Source organism: Vicugna pacos, chromosome 6, assembly GCF_048564905.1.
Source record: "Vicugna pacos chromosome 6, VicPac4, whole genome shotgun sequence".
NCBI lineage: Eukaryota > Metazoa > Chordata > Mammalia > Artiodactyla > Camelidae > Vicugna > Vicugna pacos.
Window position 1 is genome coordinate 81770705 of NC_132992.1, and position 15511 is coordinate 81786215.

A 15511-nucleotide genomic window follows, 5' to 3' on the forward strand; every position below is an offset into this window, starting at 1 on the left:
CATTTTATTAAGCATTCATTTCCTCAACTCTAAGTGAACTAATTATGTCTGCAAATGATTGGACCACGGCAATCGAGTTGCCTGACAGTTTCCGTGTAAGTCACAGCGCCAACCTAATGCAATGTGACAGCTCTTTCCTACAGCACGTTCTTAAAATGTGATTATTCTGACTAAGAAGACATTCCTTGGGAGCCTCCGTCGGATTGTGCAAGGCCTGTTCCGTATACGTGTGGAAAGACCAGGCTTCAGGAGTGACAGCCCAGAGCAGCCGGCCCACCTGTCAATCACCTTTCTTGGGCTCCAGATGCAGCAGAATTGAGGTGTACATGATTCTGTCACCTTTTTCAGAAATAGGGAGTTTGCTAGTCCATGAATAATGAAACCCACTATTAGTCATAAATTGGGGGAGATGGTCTGCGTTTTGACTCCAAGAAAACAATTTAAAAGGAAATAGGCCTTTGACGCATTCATAGACCAGGCACATTAGAGCATCCAGAGTAGCCTCTGTCCAGGCCCCTCCCTCTGCTGCTACTTGTCGCGCATCACCAGCAAGTGTCCTGTTAGCAAATGACTTAAAAGAAGCAAATCAGAGAACGTCGGCTCCTGGTTCACTCTCATTCGGTTCTAGACTGGAAAATAGGGCTTCTCTTTTTTTCTATTTCCACATGGCGCTTCCCATCGTAAGTCACTACCACCCCTCCAGGGCCCCCCGACCACCACCACCACAGCACAGTGAACACTTAGTGCCGTAAAGGTCGGGCATGGGGTTTTCAACAGCCTGAAATGGGAGCAATGCCTATGAGGAGAATGGGGAGGGCTGATTTCAGAGCCACCTGGAATGTCACTCACGAGACTCCAGGTCAAGGCCACCTGACAGGGCGGGACACTACTTCTCCCCAACTTTCCCTTCACCAGTGGAGAAACCCCAGCATAACCACAATCACCGCAGGCCAACGGGCCTGAAATTCCACCACCAGTAGCCCCCATAGGAACCATCTTAAGGGGGCATTTCAACTCATGTAAGGCGTTCCACTGACACTTTGAGGCCCAGGTTGGAGCAAAACAGTCCTAGATGTTCATGTAAACTGTTCCTAAGAGATGATGCCGAAGGTCAGTTGGAGGAGTCAAAATACTGGACAGAATCTCAGGGACATGGAAACTTGAACTAAATGAGGGTCACAGTCACGCTCACCCCAAAAAGAACCACTGGGTTGTGGTGGGCAGAATCCTAAGGATCCCTCTCTCTCTCTCCCCCCTCCCCCCCTACACACACATCTCAGGCAAAACAGCCTTATACTGGAAGGAAAGGCCATCTACAACTGTCACAGCTGGAGAGGAGAAGTTAGTGCCTGACTTCAAAGCTTCAGAGGACAGACTGATTCTCATCAGGGGCTAATGCAGCTGGTGACTTTCTATTAAAGCCAGTGCACATTTGCCATTCTGAAAATCCTAGGGCCCTTAAGAATAAGGCTCAACCTACTCTGTCTGTGCTCTATAGATGGAACAGCAAAGCCTAGATGGCAGCACATCTGTTTACAACATGGTTTATTGAATATTTTGAGCCCACTGTTGAGAACCTAGAAAAAAAAAATCCCTTTCAAACTATTACTACTCGTTGACAATGCATCTGGTCACCCCAGAGCTGCAAGGGAGATGTACAAGATTAATATCATCCTACCTGCTAACACACTATGTGATCTGCAACCCATGGATCTGCAACTTTCAAGTCTTATTAAGAAACACATTTCAGGAGGAGAGGTGCCAAGATGGAGAAGTAGAGAGACTCACAGCTCACCCTCTCCCACAAATACACCAAGAATTACATCTACAAACCCACTGAATTGCACAGAACACCTACTGAACTCTGGCAGAGTGTCTCTCGCTTTGAAATACAGGATTCTCATAAAATCCAGTAAGAGAAAAAAGGAAAAATCAGTGCAGGACCAGTCCTGCAGGGAGGGAGCGGCATAGGAAGAAAGGCACCCTCATGCTGGGATGCCCCCTCTCCAGCCAGGAGGTCAGCGGGTACAGAAGGAGAGCTTCCGAGGCTCCAAGGAGAAAGTGGCAGCTGCTTGGCAGACAGAACTAAGGGAAACTGGCCCAGAGGGCCCCTGCAATCTCCAGCCCTAGACACGAGCCAGCAGGAACAAGTGGGGAGTGGCTGCTGGAGACCGGTGAGGAGCCCGAGCTGAGGGCTGGGGCCCACTGCCCACAGGCAGCCTCAGGGGACTGGAGGGCAGTGTGAGCGCAGGCTGGGGGGTGTGTGCAGAACAGAACAGCCTGGGACCCCCATAAAAAAGCACCACTGCTGGTGTGCATGTGGGGCAGGAGCATTGTGGAGCCGCACTGTCGCCATTGTTGGTGTGTCCTCATGAGAAGAGAGGTGGGGCTCAGCCATAGCCACCTCTGCTGCACGGAGGCAGGGCTGAAAGCGGAACCCATACCCAGGGGCCCTGTGTCTCCACACTGAGATTTGTTTACAGCCCCAGGCAGAGAGGGTGGATTTGCTCTCTCTGGTTCCTTTGTGGACCCATGCCTCTGGAAGGAACAGGCAGTGAGCAGAGTTCTAGCACACCACAGGGGCAAGTACGGCTATTTACAACAGGCCGGGTACCGCCCTGTACTGTACGCAGAGGCAGGGCTGGGGTGTGCGCTGACTCTGTGGCACACAACGGATTCAGGTGTGTGACTGTACACTTGCTACAGCAAGTCCTAGTGCCCGACATTGGTGGATCTACACTGGTGGTTGCTGAGGCCTAGAACCTGGGAGACACCAGAGCAGGTGGATGACATTCCCACAGCTGAGGGGACAAAGGCAGTGTCAGCAAAGAGTACTTTGTAAGCCTGCATAACAAGTGACAGACAACACCACAGAGGGCACTTACCAGTGGACATCTCCTGCGAAGGTGCGCTCAGTGACTCTTCTTCCCAGCTGAAGCACTCCCACCCTGCCTACCACACACCACACAGCTCAGAAACGGATCTAGAAGCCTCTATCCCAGCAACAGGAGATCAGACCTGGCCCTTGTCAAGGCTGCGACAACCACAGAACAGAAAAGGAGGCCCTGCTCAACAAAAACAATCAGAAGCAGGCTCTGGTCACCACAACACCAACCACACACCCAGTCAAAGGATAACAGCCAATACACACAGAAGAAAGATGGGGGCAAACATCCATACTAAGAACATCCCTCACAACAAAACTATTAGATGCACACAGTCTACACAGGAATGCTCCCACTTTAAATAAAAGCAAACAGAAAACAGCCCTTCAAAACCACAGTAGATCACTGATACTCCTAAATCCATAGAGCCAGAGAAATATAAAATGAAGAAGCAGAGGAACCACTCCCAATAAAAAAAAACAAGAGAAATCCCCTGAAAGAAAAAACAATGAGATAGACTCAACCATCTACTAGATCATGACTTCAAAAAGTGGGTGATAAAAGCACTGAAGGAAATAAGAGAGACTTAATAGAGGCAGAGAATAATATGAAAAGGAAATAGAAACTATAAAGAGGAGCCAATTAAAAACAAAAAACTCAGTGGCTGAGATAAAAGCCAAGCTAAAGGTAGTCAAAAGAAGACTAGATAATGCAGAGGAATGAACAAGTGACTCAGAAGACAGGATAATGGAAGTCACCCAATCAGAACAGTAGACAGAAAAGCAAGTAAAAACCAATGAAAGCAATATAAGGGACCTATGGGATAATATAAAGCATGCCAACCTATGCATCATAGGGGTCCCAGAAGAAAAAAGAGAAAAGGGGATTGAAAAGTTATATGAAGAAATCATGACTGAAAACTTTCCAAACCTAAAGAAGGAAACATATCCAAGTACAGGAAGCACAGAGGGCCCCAAGCAAGAGGAACCCAAACAGACTTACACCAAGACATATTATAATTAAGATGGCCAAAGTTAAAGATAAAGAAATGATTCTAAAGACAGCAAGAGAAAAACAAAGAGTTAGTTACAAGGGGACCCCCATAAGGCTTTAAGCTGATTTCTCTACACAAACACTGCTGGCCAGAAGGGAATGGCAAGATTCAAAGTCCTGAATGTGAAAAAAAGCTGCTATCTAGGATGCTCTATCCAGCAAGACTGTCCTTTAGTGTAGGAGAGATAAAGAATTTCACAGACAAGCAAAAACTAAGAGTTCAGCAATACTAAAACTAACCTAAAAGAAATATTGAAAAGTCTACTCTAAATAGAAAAGAACTAGGAAGCTATGGAAGTGAGAAAACCATAACTGGAAAGCAATAACTACAATGAGTTGCAAGAGAATAAACATAAAGATGTAAAAAAAAAAAAAGACATCAAAATCGTAAAAGGTGGGAGAGAGGAGCAAGAAAATATAGATTTTTTTCTTTTCTTTTTTCATTTCTTTTTTTTTTTCATTCTTTGATGTGTTTGAACCTACATGACTACCAGTCTAAAGCAAACAGATATAGTAAGGACTTAACGTATTTGAAAAACAGGGTAACCACAAATCAAAGCATAAAATAGAGTCACAAACACCAAAAAGAAACCAAGCTAATACAAAAGAAAATTATCAAACCACAAAAAGAAAAACAAAGAGGAAAATAGAGGAACAAAGAAGAAATACCAAATTAACTGGAAAACTAAATTCAAAATGGAACAGAAGTGAAACCTGAAGATGTGACTGAATTTCTGAAATCTCATGATAAAACTTTAATGGATGAGTTACTTCTTGTGGATGAGCACAGAAAGCAATTTCTTAAAATGGACTCTACTTCTAGTGAAGATGCTGTGAAGATTGTTGGAATGACAGCAAAGGATTTAGAATATCACGTAAACTTAGCTGAAAAAGCAGCCCCAGCATTTGAGAGCACCGACTTTAATTTTGGACTTGAGAGCTTGTGTGGAGGGTCTAGCAGGAGAGCACAGCTACTCGTATACCCTTGACCAAGAAGAACGGTCCTCCTCTGTCAGGGATGGTCGTCCTCTTCCACTGAGCACGTAGCTTCGGGAGGGAAGCACGTGGAGGGGTGAGGGAGGAAGGGGACACCCGCCTAGCCAGCCAGATCAGCCGAATCAACCCTGAAGATCAATGGGGTGACAGATGTTGCAGCCAGATTGCCCTCACATCTGACTGACTCCAATTTTGAAAGAAGTTCTACTGTGGGTAAAATGCTATCAAACAGCATCGCACACTACAGAGAAATCGTTTGTGGAGAGAAGAATCAGTCAATGTGGCAAATCACATTGTCTTATTTTAAATAATTGCCATAGCCACCCCACACTTCAGCAACCACATCCCTGATCAGCCAGCAGTCATCAACATGGAGGCAAGACCCTTCACCAGCAAAATGACCAGGACTTGCTGAAAGCTCAGATGGTAGTATTTCTTAGCAATAAAATGTTTAAATTAAGGTATGTACCTTGTTTTTAGACATAATGCTATTGCACTCTTAATAAACTACAACATAGGGTAAACATAACTTTTATATGCACTGGGAAACCAAAAATCCGTTTGACTCACTTTATTGCAATATACGCTTTATTGCAGTGGTCTGGAACCAAACCTGCCATATCCCCGAAGCATGCATGTGTAAGACATTGTGACCAAAACACACAGTAGTCACATTTTTTGCAGTAATGACTACTCTTCCAGAGGAAAGAAAATAAAATTAACAAGCAAACAAGCAGCTTCAAGTACAGCACTGTCCTGAGAGCTAGGAGGGTATATATTCATTTTAGTGTTGCCATGACAAGTGACCAACGATTTAGTGACTTAAAGCAACAAAAATTTATTCTGTCACAGTTCTGTAGGTAGGATGGGTTCACCTGGTTTCTCTCCAACTCGGTCTCAAGGCCAAAATCAAAGTGTTGGCCAGCTTCAGCTCTTCTGTGGAAGCTTTGGAAAGAATGCGCTTCTGGGCCCACTTGAGCTGTTGGCAGGATTCAGTTCCTTTTCATTGTAGAACTGAGCTCCCTGTATCCTTGGTGGCTGTCAGCCAGAGGTTGTCTCAACTTCTAGAGACTTGATCATGGTTCTCTTCATCTTTAAAGCCAACGATACGTATTAAAATGCTTCTTGTGCTTCAAATCCCTCTGGCTTCTCCTTCTGCCACGTTCTCCTGCCTCCAGCTGGAGAAAGTTCACTGCTTTTAAAGACTGATGTAATAGATCCAGCTCACCTGAATAATCCAGGATAATCTATTTTAAGGTCCATTACCTTACTTACATCTACAAAATCCCTTTTATCATGTGATGTAACAGTCACAGATCCGAGGGATTAGGGCATAGACACTTTGGGGGACAATCTGCCAACCACAGAAGACACTGAAGCTGGGTCGTGGCCAAGTGCAGAGAAGGAGGCATTTTAGACCAAGACTGATGCCACTTTCATGTGGGATTTGTTGTTGTTGTTGCAGTTATTTTGTCTAATCCGATTCACTCAGAAAATGCTATGGAAATAAATTTGTTGATTTCAGTATGCTTTTTATAAATTATAATACATATTGTTATATTATAAATTATTATATACATATTTTATGTGATTATTATTAAAATTATAATTATAAATTGCATATAATATATAAATATTTATATTATATATGCTATATAGTCTACACCGTAAATATATAATTATATAACTATAAATATATGATAAATATTATAAATACATCATTATACATACATAGTCAAATCCTTAGAGTTCCATATTTAGCTTATTCAATTTATGAAAAATATCTAGGACACAACCTAGTTAGCAAAGCTAGTCCTCCTTATGAGATCAATCAATTAAATCTGGCTCATCGTCAGAGAAAAAAAGCCCTCCGACTTAATTTTTTATCCAAAGAAATGCATTAATCATAAAATCCACTAAAAACAGACAGGAATCACAGTGGTAAGTGTACAACACTGTAAGATAAATTACAAAAAGTTGTCGACATTAAAATGACACAGATCTACTATCACAAAATTATGGATTTTGGTAAGTTACAAAACCAACCAAAAATCTACTTGCTGTTTTTCATTAACTCATCATAGTATAAAATTTAAAGTATAGTTTAAATTATACATTCTTTACGAAGAGAGGCCTACGATGAAAGGCAGAGCGCTAGTTCTGTCAGCTGGGTGTGTGTGTGTGCGTGTGTGTGTGACAAAGCAGGTGTTTCGCTTTGGGGGACGTCATAGAGAAAATTACCTTAATGCAATGGTAGCTTCCAACTATGCTCTTGGGCAAGTTATCTCAAAGGTCACAGAACTCAAAGGTTCACCAATCAACTCAAAATATTTGAAATAACACACATTATTTAATCAATTTAAATCATATGCACAAACCATACACAAAGTTCTCCTCTAAACATAGTCCTGCCTTCTAAATACAGACTTATTTCATTCCCTCCTCTTCCCCCCACATCTCTCTCCCAATTTAATGACAACCACATGGAGGCTATGAAGCTTGAGTGGGACCGTCACACTCAAGTCACTTTCTCTAACTGCAAAGTTTTACTCTACGTCTCTTACCTTTTGTTCTTTACAAGAAGATGGCTTTTGGGGCCCAAATTTCCATACGCTTTTTATTCACTCGATTTTCTCCTCATAGACCAGCCAGTTATTTCCTAAGGCAACTTGCCAAATGAATCCCAGAGTGACCAACACCCATCAACACTCTCATTCTGTGTAACCAGTTCTCCTTGTGCTGCTGGCTCCCACGTCACAGCCAGTGATACTTTTATCTAATGTGGGCCTCTGTGTGACTTAGGTCCCCATTTTCTCAGTTTCTGATATCAGTTCCTTCACTGCACACCACTGAGCAACTAAGCAAATGCCACAGAGTTTAAGTTTCTGTCACATCAGCACCCACTTCCTGTGAGTGTGAGAAAGCAACATTAGTTGCTACAGTAGGCAAACCCCAAATCTCAATGACTCAACTTAATACTTTTTAATTTCTCACTCATATCACAGTTCGGCTCAGATCAGGTGGCTCTGCAGCTCATAGAAAGTCCTCAAAGTGAGCATGGAAAGCAAAGAGACCAGACGATCATTCTGGATATTTTTATATCCAGACTTGATGGAAGGGTTACATCACTTCTTCCTACATTCCATGGTCCATGATTCATTCGTTCGTGGTCCGTGGCCTCAATATAACTGCAAGGGATGCTGGGATATGTAGTCTTCCTTGTTCTGGGAAGAGGAAATTGTATGGTGAACACATAGCACTGACTGACACACCGTGTCTTCTGATTATTTGGTGTTGTCTTTGCTTTTGTTTTTAAGGGAACACATCCACCAATAACTTCTTGAGGAGCATTAAAGAGAGGTTAAAATTGGGGGGACCTCACACATCTGAAAATTTCTTTATTCTAGCCTCACATTCATTAATAGCATACTTGGGTATAAAATTCTTGATTGGAAATTTTGGTTTCCTCCAGAATTTTGTAGCCATTGCTCCAATATGTTCCAATTTCCTGTTCCTGGGTCTTTGAGAAGTATCTCATCATTCTGATTCTTTGGCATGGGATGTGCTTTTCATTTGGGGAATTTTGTTATTACTCATTCATTTTCTCTCTCTCTTTTCTCTCTCACCCTGGAAGCTTGTAGAATTTTCTCCTTGGTGCTCCAGTGATTTGAGATAAATTTCACATGGATTATCTCAGTGTGGATCTATTCTCAATTTTCTAGACACTGTAAGCTTTTCAGTCTGGGAACTCATGTCTTTCCATTCAGGGAATTTTTCTTGAAATTATTTAGTGGATTATATTCTATCATTTTCTTTGTTATTATCCTTTCTGAATACTTGATATTCAGCTATTAGACCACCTGGGCTAGCTTTATAATTTTTTCTCTCCTATGGTTTATTTATTTTTACCATTTTGTACTACTCTGAAGAGATTTCTTCCATGTCATCTTCCAACTCTTGATTGAATTTTCTTCTTTACCATCAAGTTTTTAATTTTCAAATCTATTTTATATTCTCAGAATATTTTATGGCAGCCTGTTCTTTATCCATGGGTGCTATATCTTTTCTAAAATAATGTGAGGATATTACTTGTTTGAACTCTTTTTTCGTGCACAATTGGTTTCTTCTAGAACGCTTTTTTCTTATTGCTTTTATTATTACAAGTCTTTTTCAGGCCTCTGCTAATTGTTGGTTGTCCACCCCTATGAAGAACTAAAAGACTCAGAAGCTGTGATCAGATGAGGGGCACTGTTGACTGCGAAAACCCAATCATATTTTTCACAGAAGATCTTCCAATTTTCTTCCAGGATTCCTGAATGGGAATGAGGGGAGAGAGCTGGAGGTAGCTGTTGGGTCTCCCCATTCCATAGATATATTTGGGTAAAAGCTCCAGTTTTTCAGTTTGGCATCCTGCCTTCGATAATGCCTGACTGCTCCTGGCCCATAGTCTTTCTTTAACCCCTTCCAGATAATAAGGGTACTTCCTTTCTTGCATAAGAGAAGGGTGGTTGCCCTAGAAGTATGGAGCAGAAGCAAGAACCTAGGGATCTCATTGCTTCTTAAGTAGCTTCCAACTCTTCTTTCTTAAAGGAGATCCTCACTTTTGGATGTCCCTGAGCCTCCCAATTTCAAATCTTTTGAGGATTTTGTAGTTAAACTCAGTTGGTTCTTCCTTTCCCTCACTGTTGATGGGAAATTGAGCCTTCTTGTGTCTGCTAAAACAGTTTCTGCTTATTAATTTTTTTCCAGTTCCAGAAAGAATCATGTTGCTCTGGGCTCCTCTCTGGCTCATCCCATCAGTACTGCCTCAGATCTGGTCAAGAGGGGGCCTGGCTCTGAGCTGCTCCCATCCTGAAGAGGCAAAGATTCTTTGAAGCAAGGAGTATGGTCACCCAGGGTCTTCACCATCCTTTTTGGGATCACATTCTGGGTATACAGGATCCCCAAATGTCCTTTCCAGGTCACCCCCAGAACAGGTCTAGGGCCTGTGTGAGTTTCCTTTTGAGTCAATCCAGAAGGCTGCATCACCAACTCGTGCCTCTGGACCTGAGGGATCGCCAAAAACAGCTCTTTGCAAGAGCTGAAATTAGATCCACACGTGTGCTATGGTGCTCATGTGTGTGCACTGCTATCTCTTCCCAAAGTGAATCATGGCTTTGAAAAAAGTGAAATGAATTTTGAAGTTGCACTCTGTGGTTATTTAGTATGAAATATACACATATATTTCAGTTTTGTCATTATGAGGGTATATTTGTCAAAGGAGGAGGATAAACTACAATATTCTGTTTACTTGATGTATAACTTTAAAATATTTAGACATATGGCATGGCCCTCCAAGCTCAGGGGCTCCTCAGATACTAGGGGTGGCCTGCTCCCCACCTTTATTGCTTTATGCCTTTTAAAAAATTATTTGACTTTAAGTTCTTAGAGGTGTTTCAGGAGGGAGGAAGGTGAGACGTGCATGTTCAGTGCACCAACTTGAACCAAAAGTGTTCTCCTACCTCCTTTGGTTGTAGGAGTCTTGAGACTCCTAACAAGAGAAGAGAAACTGCAGCCAGCAGCTAAGACACAGCCCTTGGAGAGACAAGATGAATCTAGGAAAGAGTTCAACCAGCATTAAATACTCAAAGCTGTCAGAACTGCTGGGAAGAAGTTTCCAGAAAGCATGGCAATTGAAATTCAAAAAGCCAGCAGAGCAGTGAATGCAGGTAGTCTATTGTTTGAGGTAGAGTACTCCAGTGAGCATCTGAGGACACAACAATCAGTGTCTACCCTCCTGAAAAAATAAAAATATCTAAGAAAACTGTCATCTGGCCAAGGAACTTTTTGGAGTCAGGGAAAGATTCTGATCCCAGAAGGGAGACTGAGGGAGCTCATCATGAATCCAGGTTGATGTCTGTCTTCAATGACCCTTGCCCTGGTTTCTTGGCCATTTGAGAGATTTCTGTTCAAAAGACCACACTAAAGCCATGTGTTCTGACTTCCCTTTCATTCTCAGTTGCTTGAAACAAAATTAATGGTCCCTGCCTTTAAAAGTAAAGGAGATTTATTAATTTGAGCCAAACAGGAGACATTTGCGGTAGAAATCTTCAGTATGAACTGAAGTCAAAGCTGGGTATGAGTTGGCCAACCTAGCCTCTAACAACCAAAGCTGAGTTTTCTTCAGGATGAAAGAAGAACAGAGCTGAGTCCTCAATAAGAAATTCTAGTTTCAAAAAAATGAAAAGATTTTACAAGTTTTGTCCTACAGTTCCTACAAAACCAGAGACTTCCAACCAAGATACCCACTGACCCTCACCCACTGTCTTTACTGGGCACACATTGCTGTGGTTCCTCCAATTGCTAACTTTTTCTATTCTTGGGAGCCAGGAGTATATCTTCAATGCTTTTCTCATACCATCAAAAAAGAGTTCAACTCAATCTAAAAGTAATTTAAAATATTGTGCCAATAATGAGAAATCTGACCAGCTCAAGAAGGAAAAAATAAAATGAACAAAAGCCAGATTTATTGGTTGGGTTTGAAATTAAGGAAAAGGCCTTATTGACTAGAATTTGGATGTTAGGAGCTAATTTCTTCCAAAACAAAAGGCAACATAAGCATAGCTTCCAAAAAGGCTCTACTGCCCTTTGTGTAACAACTCTGGCTTTAAAGTACTTAACAAAATATTTGGCTTTAAACCTCGGGTTTTGCTGGAAGTCTGTGGCAGCATTGGAAGGAAAGCCCAAGATCTCTCACTTCTGAAACACTACTCATCTGTTTCTCCTACCTCTGCCTCTGCCTCTGCAAAGAAGAAGTGCAATTCAAGCAATGTTTTGTCACCTACAGGAAAAAGGACTATCAAAGAATAGCTCCAATCAGTCCCTGGGGACCTTAGCAACGCCCTACTGTTCTTTGGAAAATATTCTCTTGAGTCTTTACCATGGAGCTGCCAGCACACGACCACAGAAAATGGTCTTCAAGTTGAGATATGGTCAAAGAAAGCAATATACGGGAATGATTAGCATAAATGCTTGTTGATCTGTGATTCGCAAAGGAAGCTGTTGAGGCTTTCTTATTTCTTGTTTGTGTATGCTTAATTGTGAGGCTTCTAAAGTGAACTCTGAGAAGAAAGTGCTCTTGGAGCAGATGAGACGACACCCTGCCTGCTTTTGATTCTTAGTCTGAATACAGATAATGAAAGGATTCCTGGATTCTTTTGGGGGACTTTGAGTGGAAGGTGTCAGAAAAGTTTCCAAAGACATCGTTAGCTTTCAGTGGTCCGCAGGAGCTCAGTTTGATCCTTTTGACCCTTCAAAATGAGTGCTGCCTGTGGAGAAAACAGGCGCTGCAAGAATTGGGTTTTTCATCCTAATGAGGAGGAAGGAAGCCATGTGGGTCCCAGGGGCTGGAAAGAAGGGCTAAAAACTACCTTGGAAAAAAATCCAGCCAGAGCCCGAAGAGTCTTCTCCTGGCTCTAGAGAGGATAGGATGATCTGGAATGGGTCTTCCCTGTGATGCCCTTGCCTTGGAAAGCATTATGCTCTGTTCCCCTTGGGTGAATTCTTGCCTGCCCTTAACTACCCAGAGTGCAGATAGACATTTTGTGCCTGAAACTACCGCTATCTTGGTAGGTCTTCAGAGTAAAGCCAACGTAGCTTGTAAAAGTAAACAAGCTGCATTAGTACATCTGGAATGCAGAGTTTTACCAGGTTTATACAGGGTTTAACTGGGTATGATATAATCAGGAAATTGTTTTCTTTTCTCCCACCCATCCCTGGGGCAGATTCCATCATTTTCAAGTCAATTTCAGTCATTCAAAAACAGTCCCATCTTCAGGAATTTAAAAATCCAGTCCAGACTCTTTTAAATCAAAGCTTGAAACTTGCATTCAATTAAAACTTCTTTCTCCACCCCGCTCAGGGTCAGCTTCAGGTTTGGGAAGCAGCATCGTTGGAGGGGTCGTTGTCTGGCTTTCTCTCTTGGAAGTACCTCATGCCCCACCTCGCTCCACCCAGTGCCTGTTTCCTGGTTCTCCAGGGACAAAAGTGATGAGCGGGAAGAGATCAAAGGAATTTTTCATTAATTGGTGCTGTTTTCAGTGCTCTCTGGGTTCTTGAAGTGCCTCTGTCATTTAAGTGCTGGCTTTATTTTGTGGGCAGCAGTCAAGGGTGTGTTGAAGACCATTTAGGGCTCCTCCTTGTGGCACCATCTCCGAACCCAAACAGTTCTTCCCCTGGCTGAACCCAGCTCCATCAGCTCCTGCCCTGGCAGTGCATCTCTGGGGTCCGCTTACCCAAGAAGATCACATTCTTAGACAGGATCCTTTCAAGACAAACTTGAACCCAGATCCATTTACACGTTTGCCCAATGTCTTGCCCCTCAGAGCAGTGCAAGTACAGCTGGCTCAGCCACTGCTGAGTCTACTACTGTGAGCCGCCCCGGCCAACCTCCCACCTCTAGACTTTTCATGGGACACCTGCCAACCTTTACAGAGAACTCTGTGCTCGAATAGGCAAGCTCATGTGTTTCTGAACCCTCACTGGCATTCAGCCAGGAAATGTGACACGGTTACCTCTTCCGGCAGGCAACACCAAAGTCTATGAGAAATTCCGGTGGTTTTATTGGGTCCTCTTCATTTGGCTAATGAATGAGAACAAAAAGAAGCAACACCCTCTCCTCTTCTCCCTTCCCTGAGGAGAAGACCCATAGCTGGCTTTACTCCTACAAATACCCTTCAAAATAATGTACCCAATAAATGTCAGTCTTCCAATAAGGCAGACCTGGTTGATGGATGCAGGCGTTCAAAGGACTAGATGTTTGTTCATATATAACTGAAAAATTGTGCTCTACACTGGAATTTGACACAACATTGGAAAATGATTATAACTTAATTAAAAAAAAGTTAAAAAAAAAAAGGACAACTCTGGTTCCGCTTTAAATTCTGAATGAATGTGGAGTTGTTTATTTAGCCCATTACCCCCAACTTTAAGGCTTTAGCTGAAATTCCAGTACAAAGAGAGAAGTCTCTTTTCATAGCCCATTTCAGCAGATTCTGCCTCTCTGTGCATGAGGTCTACATCCACCAGGATTAAAAAAGGAATCACAAGATGAGGTGACAGGATGAGGCGTCCACCTCAAACAGCCATCTCCCCATCTCTGCTGGACCTCTGCTTGGCAACACCAAGGGGTCCTTAGCACTGACCCTCTACTCCAAATCACACGTCTAGCCCCAGTGATACACATTTCGATCCCGCTATAGGAGGTTGGCTATCTTTCCCCCAAAGGTACACTAACCAGTTTCAAGGGGCCTTTGGACACGTGGATGAGACTTCAGCCTTTGCTTCCATAAGGCACTGAAGCGTAATATTGTGAAAACTGGCTACATACACGTGAAAAATTGAAAACCCGTAACCAGCAGCATATGTTAGCTCATTAAACATGAAGTGTTTCTCCCAACCCCAAAGACTATTATCAGAAATAGTCAACACTAAGGTACACTCAAAGATAAGCGATAACAGGGAACTTTATGAATACCATGCACTCTCAGTTACCCCCTTGTGGTTTATTGAGAGGAAAGTGTTCGTCTTATCCCGGCTCAGTTTATGCCCAGCTTGCCTACACCTTGTGTCGCCATGACATCAAGGAGTATAATGTACCTTAATTCCACTCCCAGAAAGAGAAGTAGACAGTTAATTTTGCTTAGGGAAAAATCCACACAGTACATCCGAAAGCCAAATGCAGATTGTTTTCAGGAATTCTGCTACATTAAACTCTCCAAGGGTAACATAGTGAATTTGATAGGAAAAAAAACAGTACAGACAGGCTTGAACTTTTTTACACATCAAAGCTATTGAAAGTTAGAGTGATGTGGATGTACCCTGACCACAGTGTAAGACAGGTTCGGCCTTTCCACTTTCAGAGCTCCCACCGCTGACAAAACAGGTGCGCATGTGAATTACTTCCTGTGGTCCACTCTGAATACTCAGAAGAGTAATGGGGGCCATGGAAAGGGCACGGTAAGCAGGTGGAGGGGGCAGATCTGAGCACCAGCCTGAGCCCCCCCTCCCAGGATGCATCCCAGCGTGGATCAGCTCCCCAGTATTGGTGCTAGAAAGGAAGAGAGGCAGCAGCTGAGACGGCAGAGGACAGGACACGTGGGCTGTGCCAGCCGTCACCCAGTGCCCCCAGGGCAGCCAGTGCCACCGGCCATCAGCCTAGTGACCTGTCGAGGTGTTCGCACCCTAGCCGTGTCCCTCATGTTCACCCAGGCGGCCTCCCGGCCTCACCATCCCTGTGAGCTCTGGAACCCTGGCCTCGCCTCCCTTTCCAGCCCACTCTTGTTCCCTGGGTTTCATGAGTCCACGTGTCTTCCACCTGCAGACCTCTTAAGAAAGGCTTTTAAAGGCTCAAATTTACTGACGCCTCCTCTGGGTGGTCCAGTCAATTCCGCCCTCACCATCCTATGCTCCTCCCAGTGAATGCACTCACTACTGGGACCGTTCCCATCTGAGAGTGTCACCTCTGACCCATTCACATCCTTTCAAACGCTATTCCTTTCCCAGTTCTATTCGATGATAGGTGGAGCTGATGTTCAAAA

The 15511-nt window shown here is 43.2% G+C and overlaps 1 long non-coding RNA gene across 1 annotated transcript; it reads right to left on the reverse strand.

The window, feature by feature from the left end:
* Window positions 1–5490: 5490 nt before the first annotated feature.
* On the reverse strand, window positions 5491–14931 carry LOC140696989 (uncharacterized). The gene is made up of 2 exons (XR_012073787.1): window positions 7499–14931; window positions 5491–6432 (listed from the first exon to the last, which is right to left on the reverse strand). It is a non-coding gene; the product is annotated as an uncharacterized lncRNA (long non-coding RNA).
* Between the last annotated feature and the right edge of the window lie 580 nt (window positions 14932–15511).